At 33.2% G+C, this 10,517-nt stretch overlaps 1 pseudogene; it reads left to right on the forward strand.

Moving 5' to 3' along the window:
• Positions 1-4,988: 4,988 nt before the first annotated feature.
• LOC105116789 (DNA damage-binding protein 1-like) overlaps positions 4,989-10,517 on the forward strand; it is a 10,728-nt pseudogene continuing 5,199 nt past the window's right edge.

Raw genomic sequence — 10,517 nt, forward strand, 5'->3', positions numbered from 1 at the left:
AGCAAACAGGGTCTTTTTTAATCAGATTCCCAAGACTAAGTCAATCATGTTCTTTATAAAATAGTGGCCATAAATCATGAATTGCACGATGCTTATCTAGACTATAATGACACTTAAGAGTCAATAGAAGATTATCTAAAGACTCTTTGTGTTTTGAAATAAATCCCACATTTTGACACTTTTCACAGGTTTTGCGGAATGCATGTGATTCCTTGAATATGATGGGCTAATAAAATTCGCTTTGTAAGATTTCTACAATCCTCTTTTTTGACGAGAAATGATCCCCACATGCCTTAGAGTGACAAAATTTAATGAAATTACTTACCTCATTGTTGAGAATGCATTTTTGAAATATTTGATCAGGACAATAATTGAATAAGTAGGGGTCATCCCAATAAAAATTTTGCACATTGCTAAAAAAATTTCTTTTGTCTTCTGTACTCCAGTGAGCTGGCAAAAATCCTTAAGCAAGAAAATTGATATTTTTAGCAAACCAAGGCATTGAACTAAGAGAAAGTAGAGATTTATCAGGAAAGTAATCATCGATTGGTGTGATGCTAGGTGTCAAATCTATTGTCACTTTTGATAAAAGATCTGCATCAACATTTTCGGTGCCTTTTTCATCCTCGATTTCTTCCTGATTGGTCATGGCATGAGAAAATGGAAGTGCTGGAGGGGAATCAGTCTTTTCTTTGCAATGTTCAGATTCAACCCCTTCCTTACCCTTAGAGATTGACTCATCATCTTTCTCATAAGGTTCAAGAATTGGTTTTTGAATAACCTTACCACTACAAAGAGTGATGACTAATTTGACTTGATCCATGTGATGACTTTCAGGACTACTTGCATTTGCATTGTATTGCCCCTTGGGATTTTGCTGTGGTTGAGATGGAAACTTACCTTTCTCTTGAAAACTGATAACAGATGTGAATTTTGCAAGAGTATCTTTAAAATCTGTTATACTTTGAGCAAGTTGAGTGTTGATTGTCTCTTGCTTTTCAATGAATGCATAAAAAGTTTCCTCAAAATTTCTTGTAGGAGGTGGAGCATAAGGAGGTGCATATCCATAAGAATTTTGGAAATTATGGTGTGCTTGAAACTGTGGTGGTGAAGTTTATGCATTGTCACTCTTCCAACTGAAATTTAGGTGATTTCTCCAACCAGGATTGTATGTTTACAAATATGGGTTATGATTGGGCCTTTCAAAACTGTTTAAAGCATGAGCTTATACATGGAGACATTCCTTAAAAGAAGGCAAGGTTGGACAATCGTTGGTTGAGTGTTTATTTGTTTCACAGATTTGACACACAATATTTTCAACAGATTTTAATTGACCACTCTTTTTCAATTTTAATGCCTCAACTTTTCTAGCTAAAGATGCAAACTTGGCTTGAAGGTCATGATCTTTCCTAAGGTTGTACATACCTCCACTAGATGTATGAGGTTGAGTTTTACTCGGTGCCTCGTAAGTACCTACGGTGTCCCAGTTTTGAGCATTTTCAGCTAACAAGTCTAAGTACTCAATTGCTTCATCAGGATCTCTATCTTTAAAAGTTTCATTGCACATCAATTCAACCATTTGCCTATCTCTAGGTGTTAACACTTCATAGAAATGTGAAACCAATCTCCATGTTTCAAAACCATGATGAGGGCAAGTACTAAGCAAGTCTCGATACCTATCCCAACATTGGTAAAATGTTTCTCCTAGTTTTTGAGTGAAAGTGGTGATTTGTCTTTTGAAAGAGTTTGTTCTCTGAGATGGGAAAAACTTTTTTAAAAACTGTTGTTGCATTTCATCTCAAGCACGAATGGATCCTAGTCTCAAATTTTGTAGCCATGTTTTAACTTTATCTTTTAATGAAAAAGGAAAAAGCTTTAATCTGATGGTGTTCATGCTACAATTTAAATTATTATATGTGTTGCAGACCTCTTCAAATTCCCTTAAATGCAAGTATGGATTTTCCAATTCTAAGCCATGAAAAGAAGGTAAAAGTTGAATAATACCTGGTTTAAAATTAAAATGAGATGCATCGGGAGGAAAAACTATGCATGATGGTGCACTTGTTCTTGTGGGATTCATGTGGTCTCTAAGTGTTCTAGCACGCTTATTCTCATTATTCTCCTTGTGAAGTGATTGATTATCTTCTTCGGCCATATTTTCTGAAAATGATGAGCATACCCTACAAAGTCTACCACTTGATGCACGTGACCACACTCTCATGCATGTGTAGGAATAGAATAAAAGGAAAAAGAAAACAAAAGAAGAAGAAACAAGAGAAAAGAAACAAAGTTATATACAAGAAAAATGAAGAGAGAAAATAAAATAAATATTATTTTATTCTACCTCGGTCTTGACTAAAAGATTGATGTCTTCTCCCAAGTGCAGGAGTGTCGAAGTAATAAATAACCCGGCAAGACCGAGGTAGAACCATAGGGAGGTTAATTATACAAATTATAAACAACAACAACAACAACAACAACAACAACAACAACAACAACAATAATAATAATAATAATAATAATAATAAAGAAAAAGAAGGAGAAGAAGAAGATGAGAACTTTGAGATGAAATATTAATGCAAGGATTAAACAATGATAATAACAAATGTCAAGGTTAGAGGTTCCACTAATGGTATGTCAAACAAGTATAGTTTAAACTCTTATTATTCAATTGGAAACCACACACAAAGGAGGTTCCAATCAGATTATAGATTGTTAACATGATTACATTAGTCATCTTATTCAATTAATGCTAATACTTGTAAATCTCGTCAAGCATTTATGATTATAACTTATGTTAATAACAAATCAAGTTCTTTTCATAGCTCAAGTGTCGGTTATACCATACAGTATGGGCTATGAAAGTGCCAAGCATTTGTTGTACCAAGTGTTATACAACATAAATCAAGATTAGTCATTTAACAAGCAAAGTATTAAAGAGTGAACAAGATAACAAATACAAAACATGTTAGTATCAAACATTAAAGTCCATATTAAGTTTACACTATACTTATTCTTACACCATTAGTGTAACCTTTTCACCTTGATATAATAAACTTAGCTAGCCATAATGAAAGAAAGAAAAATAAATAAACAAAATAAGAACATGAATAAGATAAAAGTTAACTAAGTAAATGAAAGGAAATGAAAGGCATAAACTTGATATTAATGAAAGCAAAGCATAAACATTACAAAAAATACAAAGAGAGAAAGGAAGAGCATGATCTTGATCTGGAAAACCAAGATGCCTAAATACATGGCAAATGCCTCCTTTTATAGGCCAAAATTGGGAACTATTGATTTGATGACTAATTGATGAGTGGGTGGCCAACTCTTGACTTGGTGACAATCCTTATCTTCTCTTGTCTGCCCAAAACATCATTGATAACGTCAAAATTGGAGCCACTCGAAAACATGAAAGTTGTAGGCAATTGTCTCAGCTTTCTTGTGTAAAATCTTCAGCTCATTTAGATTTCTGGAACTCCAGATATGGCCAAAATACTGAACAGTACTCGGGCTGGAGGACAGATTCGGGCTTCTTTGTTGTTGCAACAAGTTGTAGGCCTATGTCTTACCTTTCCATCCATATAAAGTAGACCTAAATTTGAGATCTATAGCTCTAGATATGACCCAATTACCGAACAGTGTTCCGGTTTGGATTGCACCGACATCTCTTTTCTACGTTTGGCCATGTCTTTGTCCTTTCAATTTCAGTTCTTAAATTCATCAATCAATCCTTTTATTTATGTGATAGGCCTGCATTTAAAATGAACATCTACCATAAATTATAGGTATCTTATATTATTAGATATATTATTATAAAACATGCTTTAGTTAAGGAGTTATTGATACTTCAAGTGCAAAATGATGATATAAAACCATGATAAAAATGCACTTTTAAGTACTAATCATTTGTTGGCTAGTATTTTCTATCTATATGGTTGCAACTTAAGGTAGACTAGATCGCCTATGGCAAATGTTCTTTCTCTTCCATGTTTGTTTTCCAGTTGAACCATTCTGTTTCTAATAGCTTGTAGGTTTCTCTTAACAGCCTGCAGAATGTGTTCCCTTTTGCATAAAAAATCATCCACAACCTATATAGGTGAGTCTTTTGGAAAATAGGGAATGCATAAAGGGGGAGGATAGCCTTAAATGATTTCATAGGGAATGAATTTTGTGGCAGTATGGTAGTTAGTATTATACCACCATTTTGTTAGTGAAAGCTACTTAACCCATTGTGTTTGTGAGGTACCTGTCATGCAACGCAGGTGATTTTTGAGACACTTATTGACCACCTCTATCTGGCCATTTGAATGGGGATGATAAGTAATGGAATGACATAGTTTAACTCCTTCTTTAGAGAATAACTTCTTCTATAAGAGACTTGGAAAGATAGCATCCTTATCACTAACAATGGTAGCTAGTAATCCATGCAATTTGTAGATGTTGTCAATAAAAACTCTTGCTACCAAACTAGCAGTATAAGGATAGGGAATGGGCATGAAGTGTGTATACTTACTAAACCTATCCATGACCACAAATATAACTTTCCGCCCTTTAGAGTTAAGGAGCCCTTCCATAAAATCCATACTAATATTAAGAAACGGGGTTGTAGTTATAAGGAGGGAATGTAGTAACCCGAGGGTGCGTGTGTTTTGAGACAGGTTTTGTTGATAAATGAGGCATTGCCTTATGTATTATCTAATATATTTTTGTTACGTTTTCCAATAAAAACCATTAGTTATCCTTTTCGTTGTTACAGTAGTTCTTGAGTGGCCTCCTATAGCTGAGTCATGATACAAAAAAATGATTTGAGTTTGAAGAGGCACATTCTAACCTACTGTGATCTTACCTTTTTGCATACGAGCTGATTAATCTAAGAGTAGTGAGGATGAAAGGCAAGATGTAGGCTTAATTCTTGGATGAGAGTTTGCACACCCTTATCATTTTTCCAAGACTTCTTGATTTCTTTTAGAAGTGTAGTAGAGATGGAAGAGACTGCTAAGGTATTTAGTTCTCCACAGGACACCCACATAGTGCATCAATAACAACATTATCCTTCCTTTTCTTGAATTCGACCTCATAGTTGAAGCCATAGAGTTTGGCTAGTTGTATATGCTATGATGGGCAAGTCATCTTCTGTTACAACAAATATTTTAAGTTAAGATGATCAATATAGATAATGAAATGCCTTCCCCATAGGTAGTGTCTCTATTTAGTAACCGCAAGTAAAATAGCTAGCAGTTCCCTTTCTTAGATGAAAAGTCTTTATTGTTTAACCCCAAATTATTTGCTAATGAATGCAATCGAGTGGTCTTTTTACATTAGGACTGCTCCCATTCCTCTACCACTAGCATTTATTTCTATGATGAATTGTTTAGTCAGGTTTGGTAACGCGATTATTACAGGTTGAGTCACCACGTTTTTCAACTAGTTGAAGGCTATGATGGCCTCTTTGTTGCACCTGTAGACATCCTTCTTCAGCAGTTGTGTTAAGGGTTTGCAAATGATACTATAACCCTTGACAAATCTTTTGTAGTACCCTGTGAGGCCTAGAAACCCCTTTAGTTATTTAATGTTGCTTAGAAGAGGCCAATCAGTGATGGCCTTGATCTTATATGGATCAGTCGACACCCCTCCTGTTGATATAATATGACCTAAATAGTCAACTTGGTTGCTGCAAAAAACACATTTGCTGGACTTGGCATATAGCATGTTAGTTTTTAAGATCTTGAAGATAGTCCTTAGATGTCCAAGGTGCTTTGTCATGGAGTTACTATAAATAAGAATATCATAAAAAAAAATATAAGGATAAACTTCCTTAGTTGGCTCTGAAATAATTCATTCATTAGACTTTAGAATGTGGTTGGGGCGTTAGTCAAGCCAAAAGGCATTCATTAGACTTTGGAATGTGGTTGGGGCATTAGTCAAGCCAAAAGGCATTCATTAGACTTTGGAATGTGGTTGGGGCATTAGTCAAGCCAAAAGGCATGACCAGTAATTTATAGTTTTGAAGGCGGTCTTATAGACATCCTCAGGAGCCATTCTAATTTGGTGGTAACTAGATAGGAGATCAATCTTAGGAAAAATAGAGGTACCCACCAACTCATTTGGGAGTTCGTTTATTAAGGGAATAAGGAATTTATCTTTGACCGTAAGCTTATTTAATGCTCTGTAATCAATGCATAACCTTCATGATCTGTCCTTCTTCTTGAATAGGACCACTAGTAAAGAAAAAGGGTTATGACTATTTTGAATGGTTCTTGAGCTTAGTATTTCTTTAATCATCTGCTCCACCACATCTTTTTATAAACTTGAGTGTTTATAAGGCCTGAGATTGACTAGATTAGAGCCTTCCTTGAGAGGTATACTATGATCATGGCTGTGAAGTCAAGGCATGCCTTTAGGTTCTTTAAAAGCTCTTGGTATTCTTCTTGTAGAGTTGTTAAAGCTGTATCCTCAGTAACGTAGGGTTGTAATTGAGTGGATATTGGTTGTTCCTTATGCTCTTGAACTTTAATAGAGCGTAAGCTACATAGATTAATCTCAGAAACTAAACTAGTGCTACCTAACAAGTCATTAGGTTACTCAAATCTAACAGTCTCCATTGATACTAGGTCATTCCCTTTGATGAAAACCTCATATCCTTGCCACTTAATGCCATCCATATTTCTTTGTAGTTGCAGACGATGGTTTTTAATATGGCCAGCCACTGAAAGCCCATGATCATATCACAATTTTTGAGGTCCAAGGTAAAGGCATCAGTCACAAAATCAAATCCTTATATAAACCATTGGAAGTTGCTACACACTAAAGTGCAGGTCATAGTTCCACCATCAGTTACCTACACAATTAGAGCCTTAATACTTGAAGTTTACAATGCAACTTGTCTGCCATTTAGTTGTTGATGAAGTTGTATGTGCTTCCAAAATCTAAAAAAATAAACAAGGGCTGTTTTTCTACCCAGCCCGTGACTCTTAGTATGTTTAGGCTAATTACTCCTTCTAAAGCATTGAGGGATATATGTGGGTTGTAAGTTGATTAGTGATTAGTACTTAAAAGTGCATTTTTATCATGGTTTTATATCATCATTTTGCACTTGAAGTATCAATAACTCCTTAACTAAAGCATGTTTTATAATAATATATCTAATAATATATCTAATAATATAAGATACCTTTAATTTGTGGAAAATGTTCATTTTAAATGCAGGCCTATCACATAAATGAAAGGATTGATTGATGACTTTAAGAACTTAAATTGCAAGGGCAAAAAGATGACCAAAATTAGAAAAAAGATGTCGGTGCAATCCAAACCGGAACACTGTTTGGTAATTGGGTCATATCTGGAGCTATACATCTCAGATTTAGGTCTACTTTATATGAATGGAAAGGTAAGACATAGGCCTACAACTTTCATATGGAGCCCAAGATCTAAAAAGGTCATTTTTAAGTCCAAATTGTAGCAACAACAAAGAAGCCTGAATTTGTCCTCCAGCCCGAGCACTGTTCAGTATTTGGCCATATCTGAAGTTCTAATCATCCCAAATTGTAGCAACAACAAAGAAGCCCGAATCTGTCCTCCAACCCGAGCACTATTCAGTCTTTTGGCCATATCTGGAGTTCTAGAAGTCGAAATGAGCTGAAGTTTTTACACAAGAAAGATGAGACAATTACCTACAACTTTCATGTTTTTGAGTGGCTCCAATTTTGACGTTATTAATGACGTTTTGGGCAGACAAGAGAAGATAAGGATTGTCACCAAGTCAAGAGTTGGCCACCCACTCATCAATTAGTCATCAAATCAATAGTTCCCAATTTTGGCCTATAAAAGGAGGCATTTGCCATGCATTTAGGCATCTTGGTTTTCAAATCAAGATCATGCTCTTGCTTTCTCTCTTTGTATTTTTTGTAATGTTTATGCTTTGTTTTCATTAATATCAAGTTTATGCCTTTCATTTCCTTTGATTTACTTAGTTAACTTTTATCTTATTTATGTTCTTATTTTGTTTATTTATTTTTCTTTCTTTCATTATGTCTAGCTAATTTTATTATGTCAAGGTAAAAAGGTTACACTAATAGTGTAAGAATAAGTATAATGTAAACTTAATATGGACTTTAATGTTTGATACTAACATTAAACTTAATATGGACTTTAATGTTTGATACTAACATGTTTTGTATTTGTTATCTTGTTCACTCTTTAATACTTTGCTTGTTAAATGACTAATCTTGATTTATGTTGTATAACACTTGGTACAACAAATACTTGGCACGTTCATAGCCCATAATGTATGGTATAACCGACACCTGAGCTATGAAAGGAACTTGATTTGTCTGAGTTATGAAAGGAACTTGATTTGTTGTTAACATAAGTTATAATCATGAATGCTTGACGAGATTTACAAGTACTAGCATTAATCGAATAAGATGACTAATGTAATCATGTTAATAATCTATAATCTGATTGGAACCTCCTTCGTGTGTGGTTTCCAATTGAATAATAAGAGTTTATACTATACTTGTTTGACATACCATTAGTGGAACCTCTAACCTTGACATTTGTTATTATTATTGTTTAATCCTTACATTAATTTTTCATCTCCAAGTTCTCATCATCTTCTTCTTCTTCTCTTTCTTTATTATTATTATTATTATTATTATTATTACTACTACTACTACTACTACTACTACTACTACTACTACTATTATTATTAGTATTACTACTACTACTACTACTACTACTATTATTATTGTTATTATTGTTATTGTCATTGTTGTTATTACTATTATTATTGTTGTTGTTATTATTGTTGTACTATTGTCGTTTATAATTTGTACAATTAACCTCCTTGTGGTTCGACCCCGGTCTTGCCGGGTTATTTATTACTTCGACACTCCTGCACTTGGGAGAAGACATCAATCTTTTAGTCGTGTCAATTAGTACTTAAAAATGTAATTTTTATTAAGGTTTTATATCATCATTTTGCACTTGAAGTATGAATAACTTTATAACTAGAACACGTTTTATAATAACATGTCTAATAATATAAGTGATTAGTATTTAAAAGAGCATTTTTATTAAGGTTTTATATCATCATTTTGCACTTTAAGTATCAATAACTTCTTAACTAAAGCATGTTTTATAATAACATATCTAATAATATAAGATACCTTTAATTTGTTGTAAATGTTTATTTTAAATGCAGGGCTACCATATAAATGAAAGTATTGATTAATGAGTTTAAGAACTGAAATTGAAAGGACAAAGAGATGGCCAAACTTAGAAAAGAGATATTAGTGCAGTCCAAACTAGAACACTGTTTGATAATTGGGTCATATTTGGAGCTATAGATCTTGGATTTAGGTCTACTTCATATGGATAGAAAGGTAAGACATAGACCTATAACTTTCATTTGGAGCCCAAGATTTAAAAAGGTCATTTTCAAGTCCAAATTATAACAATAACAAAGATGTCTGAATCTGTCCTACAACTCAAACACTGTTCAGTGTTTGGTCCATATCTAGAGCTCTATAAGTTCAAATGACCTCTAAATTTTTTCCTAAAAATTTGATACAATTTCTTACAACTTTCATGTTTTTAAGTGGTTCTAATTTTGAAGTTATCAATGATGTTTTGGGCAGACAAGAGAAGATAAGAATTGTCACCAAGTCAAGAGTTGGTCATCTACTCATCAAATCAATAGTTCCCAATTTTAGCCTATACAAGGAGGCATTTGCCATGCATTTAGGCATCTTGGTGTCCAGATCAAGATCATGCTGTTGCTTTCTCTCTTTGTATTTTTGTAATGCTTAAGTTTTATTTTTATTCATATCTTGTTTATGCATTTCATTTCCTTTTCTTTACTTAGTTAACTTTTATCTTATTTATATTCTTATTTTATTTATTTATTTTTCCTTCTTTCATTATGTTTAGTTATGTTTATTATGTTAAGGTGAAAATATTATACTAATGGTGTAAGAATAAGTATAGTGTAAACTTAACATGGACTTTAATGTTTGATACTAACATATTTTATATTTGTTATCTTGTTCACTCTTTAATACTTTACTTATTAAATGACTAATCTAGATTTATGTTGTATAACATTTAGTACAACAAATGCTTGACACTTTAATAGCTACTGTATGGTATAACCGACACCTGAGTTATGAAAGGAACTTGATTTGTTGTTAAAATAAGTTATAAGCATGAATGCTTGAGAATATTTACAAGTATTAGCATTTTTCAAATAAGATAACTAATATAATCATGTTAACAATTTATAATATGATTGGAACCTCTTTTGTGTGTGGTTTCCATTTGAGTAAGAGTTTATGCTATACTTGTTTGGCATACCATTAGTGGATCCTCTAACCTTGACATCAATTGTTATCATTGTTTAATCTTTACGTTAATCTTCAATCTCAAAGTTCTCAATAACTTCTTCTTCTTCTTCTTCTATTGTTATTATTATTATTACTACTACTACTACTACTACTATTATTACTATTACA

The sequence above is a fragment of the Populus euphratica genome, unplaced genomic scaffold, assembly GCF_000495115.2.
Source record: "Populus euphratica unplaced genomic scaffold, PopEup_1.0 scaffold1047.1, whole genome shotgun sequence".
NCBI lineage: Eukaryota > Viridiplantae > Streptophyta > Magnoliopsida > Malpighiales > Salicaceae > Populus > Populus euphratica.